At 44.5% G+C, this 9,526-nt stretch overlaps 4 non-coding genes across 4 annotated transcripts; all 4 read right to left on the bottom strand.

The window, feature by feature from the left end:
• Window positions 1-5,849: 5,849 nt before the first annotated feature.
• trnae-cuc (transfer RNA glutamic acid (anticodon CUC)) lies at window positions 5,850-5,921 on the bottom strand. Its single transcript has one exon. It is a non-coding gene; the product is annotated as a tRNA-Glu (tRNA).
• An 898-nt stretch (window positions 5,922-6,819) lies between these two features.
• Window positions 6,820-6,891, bottom strand: trnae-cuc (transfer RNA glutamic acid (anticodon CUC)). The gene has a single exon. It is a non-coding gene; the product is annotated as a tRNA-Glu (tRNA).
• Window positions 6,892-7,759: 868 nt separating this feature from the next.
• Window positions 7,760-7,831, bottom strand: trnae-uuc (transfer RNA glutamic acid (anticodon UUC)). Its single transcript has one exon. It is a non-coding gene; the product is annotated as a tRNA-Glu (tRNA).
• An 885-nt stretch (window positions 7,832-8,716) lies between these two features.
• trnae-cuc (transfer RNA glutamic acid (anticodon CUC)) lies at window positions 8,717-8,788 on the bottom strand. Its single transcript has one exon. It is a non-coding gene; the product is annotated as a tRNA-Glu (tRNA).
• Window positions 8,789-9,526: the final 738 nt, after the last annotated feature.

The raw sequence follows: 9,526 nt of genomic DNA, 5'->3' as shown, positions 1-9,526 counted from the left end.
AAAGTTACATTTTAAGGGGCGTCTTAACGGATGAGTGAGAGGTAGAGAGGCTGAGAGATTTAGAGAGTGAATTCCAGAGCTTCGGGCCTAGGTATTTGAAGGAACTGCCGCGATTGGTGGAGCGATTAAAATCGGGGATGCGCAAAAGGCAGTAATTGAAGGTATGCAGAGAGGGTTATCGGGCTGGAGGAGGTTACAGAGATAGAGGGGGATTTGAACGAAAGAATGTTAATTTTAAATCGAGCCGTTGTCGGAACGGGAGCTAATGTATGTCAACAAGCATAGGGGTGAAGGGTGAACGGGCCTTGGTGTGAGTTTGGATATGGACAGCAGGGTTTTGGATGAGCTCAAGTTTATGGAGGGTGGGATACCGGAGGTCGGCCAGGAGAGCATTGGAATAGTCAAGTCTAGAGGTAACAAAAGCATCGATGAGGGTTTCAACGGGAGATGGGCAGGGTGTGGACGGGCGATGTTACAGAGGTGGAAATAGACCGACTTGGTGAGGAGAGACTATGTGGTCAAAAGCTCAGCACAGAGTCAAATAGGACTCCGACGTTGTGAAAAGTTTGGTTCAGCTTGAGACAGTGGCTCAGCAGGTGGATCGAGTCGGTGGCTATGGAATGGAGTTTGTGGTGGGGCCAAAGACAATGGTTTCGGTCTTCCCAATATTTAATTGGAGGAAAATTCATTACTGAATTTCGGACAAGCAGCGTGACAAATCACAGGCAGTGGAAGGATCGAGAGAGGTAGGTAGGTGAGGTAGAGCTGGGTATGGTTAGAGTACATGTGTGTATCTGATGCTGCATGTAGCGGAGAAATCGGAGGGTGTCAAGGATAGATCCTTGCGGGCTGTTGACCTTCTTCCTCCTAAGTTTCACCACCACATGCTTCGAGTAAGTACAAGACACTTGATGGTGGAATATACAGAACAGACTGTAATCCTTTACAGTGCAGGTGGTCAATTTATACCGTATACAGGAATAGCTCCGGATCCCTCTCTCTTTCGAGCTCTCCCAACTAACTCTGGAACTATCCACCCTTCTTATACACTTCAGTTTTCTGACTTCAAAGGTATACCTCACAGATAAGACTTCATGACTGATCTGTTCTTGGATTCTTTCAAGAACAACTTATTAAATAAACAGTCTTAGTTGAGTACATTCCATAAACAAGACTTCCTGACAAACTGTCCTCGGAACCTTTCAAGAACAGTTTATTGACAGCTTATTTACCTAAACCACCACTCTATACCATGGTTAATTGATCCCTCTACCTATGTTTATTACACTAATCACTAAGTTGTACAATAATCACTCATGGTCGATGCAATCCCAAACACTATCTCTTTGCAACACCCCTTTGTAGATTGTTATCAGACACTTGAAGAAGTCCATCGCCTCTTCTCCCAATTCCCTTCTAGTTTCCTGTTTATCTTATAAAGCCTGTTGCTTTCATAACCATTTGTAGTTATACAGGTTATTTCGATTATTAACCATTAACTCTCCAACATTTCCAACATATTCACCACTTTTTATTTCTTCTTATGCATCATATAGTGATGATGTGGAGATGCCGGTGATGGACTGGGGTTGACAATTGTAAACAATTTTACAACACCAAGTTATAGTCCAGCAATTTTATTTTAAATTCACAAGCTTTCGGAGACTTCCTCCTTCCTCAGGTAAATGTTTCAGGAGCTCCTTGAAGCCTACGCATTTATACATATAGAACAATACATGGTGTTTACAGACTGCCCCTGCAACTGCCCGTTGCCAAGGCAATCACCGTGTTCAGACAGAGAGGTGTCACCTGCAGAACCCCCGAATACACATTCAACAAAAAAACAAACAGGGAAAAAAAACAGAGAGAGGCAGAAACATCCGGAAGGCAGAGAGAGCCAGCAAATGACCCATTATATTAAAAACAGAAAACATTTGTTCGCTGGTGGGGTAACGTGTAGCGTGACATGAACCCAAGATCCCGGTTGAGGCCGTCCTCATGGGTGCGGAACTTGGCTATCAATTTCTGCTCGACGATTTTGCGTTGTCGTGTGTCTCGAAGACCGCCTTGGAGTACGCTTACCCGAAGGTCGGTGGATGAATGTCCATGACTGCTGAAGTGTTCCCCGACTGGGAGGGAACCCTCCTGTTTGGCGATTGTTGCGCGGTGTCCGTTCATCCGTTGTCGCAGCGTCTGCATGGTCTCGCCAATGTACCATGCTCTGGGGCATCCTTTCCTGCAACGTATGAGGTAGACAACGTTGGCCGAGTCACAGGAGTATGAACCATGCACCTGGTGGGTGGTGTCCTCTCGTGTGATGGTGGTATCTGTGTCGATGATCTGGCATGTCTTGCAGAGGTTACCGTGGCAGAGTTGTGTGGCGTCGTGGACGCTGTTCTCTTGAAAGCTAGGTAATTTGCTGCGAACGATGGTCTGTTTGAGGTTGGGTGGCTGTTTAAAGGCGAGTAGTGGAGGTGTGGGGATGGCCACAGCGAGGTGTTTGTCCTCATTGATGACATGTTGAAGGCTGCGGAGAACATGGCGTAGTTTCTCCTATAGTGAGGTGGACTGTGTATGATGAGATGGACTGTGTATGGTGAGGTGGACTGTGTGTACATTACAGGCTTCAGTTGCTCTTCTGACAGTTGGGTCAATGACATTATCTTCTTCGCCCAACTGCAAAGTGTTAACATGATGATCAGTAACAGAATCTGAGAGGTCACAATGCAAACTATGGGGTGCAATGCAATATTCGAAATTTCCAGTGGCTGATGGTGACCACGCTAGTTACTGCTCCCACTTAGAAACGACTCCCACCCTTGTAATATCTCCCACCCTAGTAACAGCTCCCACCCTAGCAAAGACTCCCAGCCTAGTAACAATGCGACCCAGTAAAGGCTCCCACCCTCTTAACGGCTCCCACCCTAGTAACGACTCCCACCATGAGTGCTTAAACTCACGCTCTGTTCTCGTTTGGATCACCTTTATCTGATCCATATCGTCTTCAGTTCCCAAATCTAACCTCCAATCACTATATTTCAACTTGTTCAGTTCCATCTTCACATGCTCATTACCTATTAATTGTCTACTTTTCTTGATATTTAGTCCCACCACCATATTACTAATCGAATAGTTAAACTGTCCCACAGTCTTACAATATACCATTGTGGAGCATTCAAGAAGGAACCGTCATACATTGATATCGATCGAGTACCGTGTACACAATACAATACATATATATAGTCTGACAATCGATCATATCAATAGTCACAATATTACATTTAGTTCTAAAACATAACAGTCCACGTCTAGCACTATATAACATAGGCTCACAAGTTTCCACACATGGGTTACAATCACCCGAGTTACGTTCTCTCTAATCGGCTGAGTGGGTGGAAAGCTTATCCATCCAAACTTATTATCCAGGCAACTTGTTACATGATAGTGCAGATAGCTGCCTGTTGCGGTATCAAAGGTGGATCCCCAGTCTTCTCGGTCTTTACAAACGTATCGGAGCCCCCCTATAATTAGTCTCACGTCAACATAAGAGTATAGCATTAACATCCTGTGGGATTCACCAGAACTATTGGCAAACCATTTCAGTACACAGTCCGGACAGTAGGGCCCAGGAGCGCAGGTTACCATTAGCAAACTGGCTAAGATGACTAGAAAGTTGACTCCAGCCCAGTAGGGTAATTGAGTGCCTATGGTCTGTTGTAGTGACATTTTCTAGCCATCCATGACAGCTTGAATATCGAGACAGACCACAGCCCAAGATATCTTTAAAGGATCCGAAGTAATTGCTCTTAATTTTATCCCATAAATCTTATGATTCAGTAATTACCATATTTACAAGCTCCTGAGCCATGGCTGATTCAGCCCCGAGCTCACCTTTCATGGAGTGGGCCACTGCTTGTACATCTTACAACGCTTGTAATTTGTTCACGAGGACCTCATTACTCAGCATTAAGGGACGCCGCTCCCAGTGTTACTCAGGCCGCTTGGGTATCTAGACGGTCATGTTTTACTCTAATTTGGACACTGGACAAGGACCGTGAACATTTATTATACTTCTGCGACAAATCACATTAGGATAGGATAAATGGTTCACCCTTATAGGAAACGATATCATATTGCCTGCTCTCCCACACAAAAATGTCAGGAGAGTGGAAGTGTTACGTGCAACCTCCCAATATTGCCTGTGTACGTATGTGAAGTATTTACACAGATGTTCATGGCAATATTCTATTGTTGGTTGAAAAGTTTTACGTGTAAGAGGTTTCATTACCATGCCACCACGCAGTGAGAAAGTGACTGAGGATGGTTCCATCATTACCCCAGACCATTGATATCACTCCACACGGAGGCCGAGCCCCTTTTGTGAACAATCTGATAACGGACTTTTTATTGTAAACAATCATAGTGTCCCATACATTCGTCACTGCATCACATAAAAGGCTGCAGCTGCGACGCGCAATCCTCTTTCTTAATACACGTACAAAGTTGTTATTTAATTTACACCGTAAGCACCCTGGCGCAAACATAACAGAAATATAATATTGTCCCCGCATTCCATTGTTGTAAGGACCTTAACTCTGCCGTCCAAAACTGATTCATTGATTCTCAAAGCATTTCACCGAGCAATTATACCAACACAAAGACTCATCTCGGGTCACATCGGTAAAAGCAGTCCCAGAGATACGACAGTGATCATTTACTTCTTCCACCCATTCAGCCCGATGGATAACAAGGCTCGGTTGGACAAAGGCAAACGTTTCATAGGTGAGAGTTTTATTCAGTACCATTGTAAACCAACCATGAGCAAAAACATACCACAGACAAGAGAGTATAACCACGATGCCATTTCTCTGAATCGCATTGGATCGTGGCTCGATTCACGACCAGGGATTCTTTATTAGCGCTCATCTGTAAGAGTAACAACGTTTTCATCGTTCACTTCAACATTTTCTCCTTCTTCTGATTGTTGACAAGGTTCAAGCAGAGTCAAGCACATACTAGAAACCAAAAAAAAAAGATACACAATTTTTTGTGGAAGCCGTCAACTTCTTAGCAGGAAGAAGACGGACACAGGCATCACCAACCTGTGCCACACAGCCGTTCACAGCTTTCAAGTTAACTTTTAAAAAAAACTTTGCCGAATGAAGAAGAGCAACATTCCATTCTTCTCTTATAAAGATTTCGTGTCTGCTAAACATGCTCAAAGTTCCGAATACAACTAAACCCAGATTTTTTTTTCGAAGTCGTCTACTCTGACTTTAACACTGTGCAACAATGCTATAGTCCATTCCACTAGATTTCATCAGATTGTTATCACAGAGACAGCAGTAGATCCTTTAAACTTGAGGGAAGGAAACGGAGCGACAGCCAACAGCATCGAAATATTGACAAAGGCTTTTAAAGAGACAATACCATTCAGACAGTCTTTTTACAGAGGCAGTGAAAACAAAATAATTTGTACGATGGAATAATGTGTCTCACTCCTGATTTTTTCTCATTTCCCCCTTTTGTGTTCCAGGTGGTTTAATTTGTGTTACACGCGACCATGAGACTCCCAATGACCCAATGTTGACAGCATCTTCAGACAGAAAATCTTCCCACAAACTTTGATCAGCGTCAACACTTTTTAAAGAAAAATAGGCATTTTACAGAAGGCATCAAAGTGCATTGTGTGTCGCTCGAATGGCTTGTTAGATTAAAGAATGATCGGCTGCCCGCTGCTCGATTAGCATTTATGGTGGCGAAAAAGCAAATGTTGATGAGGAACAAGCATTGGGCTCAGTGATGGGACATTCGTTGGCACCAGAACGACGAGCACCAAGAAAGCAATGTTCCCTGAACGGGAATCGAACCCGGGCCGTGGCGGTGAGAGCGCCAAATCCGAACCACTAGACCACCAGGGAAGCTACGGCTAATGCATGCGAGAGAGGAGTCCAACCTTTTCTTTCCTAATTGTCCCTTTGAAATTCAGGTCTCTTTCGATCCAAAAAAAAGCTGCTGGCCCAAAATGGCATTTTCTTTTAGGACATCGGAACATGGAACATTCACGGCACAGCGGGAGGCCATTCGGCCCATCGTGTTTGTGACGGTCATCGAACAACATAAAACACTGGTTCAGACAATGACAGCACCAAGTTCGGGTAGGCATGCACACAAAATGGATGAAAGATGATGGACTTTGAGAGACGATGGGTTTTGCAGATGCCAGGATAAATAAACTGAAAGAGCTCATCAGCCTGCTTCTTTCAGATACTGAATGTCTTTATGCTCAAGAGATGTTCTCACTGCCTCAGGCCCATTATATCCAGTCGCACACTCCTTCCAATTTTGCACACCTCCCTTCGCTTTGAAACCGTGCATTTTTTTTTACACTGGGCCTCATTTTGAAGAAAGTGGTGCTGTGATCAGCTGGTGTTGTTAAGGAGATGTAGTGGCAGAAGAGAAATAAAAGTCTAAAAAACAGTGACTGTTCTGACACTGTGAGCTATAGTTACAGGTTGGCGACAATTAAAGTGACAAGCAACAGGTCTTTTCCGAATCTTGGGAGAAATGGCAAAAAAAATCTTCCCACAAACTTTGATCAGCGTCAACACATTTTAAAGAAATGTAGGCATTTTACAGAAGGCATGAAAGTGCATTGTATGTCGCTCTAATGGCTTGTTAGATTAAAGAATGATCGGCTGCCCGCTGCTCGATGAGCATTGATGTTGGCGAAAAAGCAAATGTTGATCAGGAGCAAGCATTGGGCTCAGTGATGGGACATTCGTTGGCACCAGAACGACGAGCACCAAGAAAGCAATCTTCCCTGACCGGGAATCGAACCTGGGCCGCAGCGGTGAGAACGCCGAATCCTAACCACTAGACCACCAGGGAAGCTACGGCTGATGCATGCGAGAGAGGAGTCCAACCTTTTCTTTCCTAATTGTCCCTTTGAAATTCAGGTCTCTTTCGATCCAAAAAAAAGCTGCTCGCCCAAAATGGCACTTTCTTTTCGCACATTGGAACATAGAACATTCACGGCACAGTGGGAGGCCATTCGGCCCATCGTGTTTGTGACGGTCATCGAACAACATAAAACACTGGTTCAGACAATGACAGCACCAAGTTCGGGTAGGCATGCACACAAAATGGATGAAAGATGATGGACTTTGAGAGACGATGGGTTTTGCAGATGCCAGGATAAATAAACTGAAAGAGCTCATCAGCCTGCTTCTTTCAGATACTGAATGTCTTTATGCTCAAGAGATGTTCTCACTGCCTCAGGCCCATTATATCCAGTCGCACACTCCTTCCAATCTTGCACACCTCCCTTCGCTTTGAAACCGTGCATTTTTTTTTACACTGGGCCTCATTTTGAAGAAAGCGGTGCTGTGATCAGCTGCTGTTGTTAAGGAGATGTAGTGGCAGAAGAGACATAAAAGTCTAAAAAACAGTGACTGTTCTGACACTGTGAGCTATAGTTTAAGGTTGGCGACAATTAGAGTGTCAGGCAGCAGATCTTTTCCAAATCTGCTGGAAATGGCAACAAAAACCTTCCCACAAACTTTGATCAGCGTCACGACTCTTTAAAAATAAATACTGGCATTTTACAGAAGGCAAGAAAGTACATTGTGTGTCACTCTAATGGGTTGTGAGATAAAGGAATGATGGGCAGCCCCTTGTTGCAACCACAGCAGTGTAAAACTGATAGCGATCAGGAGCAATCACTGGCATCAGAACGAACAGCACTTTGCAAATAACGTTCCCTGACCGGGAATCGAACCCGGGCCGCGGCGGTGAAAGCCCCGAATCCTAACCACTAGACCACCAGGGAAGCACATGGCACGATCTTGCAGGCCATCAGTCCAAGCCTCTTTTTCCTATTTGTCTCTGCATTTCACGTCCCTTTCTCCCCAAACAAGCTGCTCGGCCAAAATGGCATTTTCTTTTCGTACATAGAAACACAGAACATTCAGGGCACAGAAGGAGGCCATTCGACCCATCGTGTCTGCGACGGTCATCGAAGAACATGAAACACTTGTTCAGACAATGACAGCACCAAGTTCGGGTCGGCATGCACTCGAAATGGATGAAAGATGTTGGGCATTGAGGGACGTTGGGTTTTGCTGATGCCAGGAGAAATAAACTCAAAGATCTCATCTCCCTCCTTTCAGGTACTGATAATGTTCAAGAGATGTTCTCTCTGCCTCAGGCCCATTATCTCCAGTCGCACACTCCTTCCAATCTTGCACATCTTCCTTAGCTTTGAAAACGCTCATTTTTTACACTGGAATTCAATTTGAAGAAAGAGGTGCTGTGATTAGTTGGTGTTGTTAAGGAGATGTCGTGCCAGGAGAGACATAAATGGCTAATGAGAACAGTTACTGTTCTGACACTGTGAGCTACAGTTAAAGGTTGGCGACAATTAAAGTGACAAGCAACAGGTCTTTTCCGAATCTTGGGAGAAATGGCAACAAAAATCTTCCCACAAACTTTGATCAGCGTCAACACATTTTAAAGAAATGTAGGCTTTTTACAGAAGGCATGAAAGTGCATTGTATGTCGCTCTAATGGCTTGTTAGATTAAAGAATGATCGGCTGCCCGCTGCTCGATTAGCATTTATGTTGGCGAAAAAGCTAATGTTGATCAGGAGCAAGCATTGGGCTCAGTGATGGGAAATTCGTTGGCACCAGAACAACGAGCACCAAGAAAGCAATCTTCCCTGACCGGGAATCGAACCCGGGCCGCGGCGGTGAGAGCGCCGAATCCTAACCACTAGACCACCAGGGAAGCTACGGCTGATGCATGCGAGAGAGGAGTCCAACCTTTTCTTTCCTAATTGTCCCTTTGAAATTCAGGTCTCTTTCGATCCAAAAAAAAGCTGCTCGCCCAAAATGGCATTTTCTTTTAGCACATTGGAACATAGAACATTCACGGCACAGTGGGAGGCCATTCGGCCCATCGTGTTTGTGACGGTCATCGAACAACATAAAACACTGGTTCAGACAATGACAGCACCAAGTTCGGGTAGGCATGCACACAAAATGGATGAAAGATGATGGACTTTGAGAGACGATGGGTTTTGCAGATGCCAGGATAAATAAACTGAAAGAGCTCATCAGCCTGCTTCTTTCAGATACTGAATGTCTTTATGCTCAAGAGATGTTCTCACTGCCTCAGGCCCATTATATCCAGTCGCACACTCCTTCCAATCTTGCACACCTCCCTTCGCTTTGAAACCGTGCATTTATTTTTACACTGGGCCTCATTTTGAAGAAAGCGGTGCTGTGATCAGCTGGTGTTGTTAAGGAGATGTAGTGGCAGAAGAGACATAAAAGTCTAAAAAAACAGTGACTGTGCTGACACTGTGAGCTATAGTTAAAGGTTGGCGACAATTAGAGTGTCAGGCAGCAGATCTTTTCCAAATCTGTTAGAAATGGCAACAAAAACCTTCCCACAAACTTTGATCAGCGTCACGACTCTTTAAAAATAAATACTGGCATTTTACAGAAGGCAAGAAAGTACATT

Source organism: Heptranchias perlo, chromosome 2 (assembly GCF_035084215.1).
Source record: "Heptranchias perlo isolate sHepPer1 chromosome 2, sHepPer1.hap1, whole genome shotgun sequence".
Taxonomy (NCBI): Eukaryota; Metazoa; Chordata; class Chondrichthyes; order Hexanchiformes; family Hexanchidae; genus Heptranchias; species Heptranchias perlo.
The sequence above is the reverse complement of the archived record's forward strand: the minus strand, read 5'-3'. Positions and strand labels throughout refer to the sequence as shown.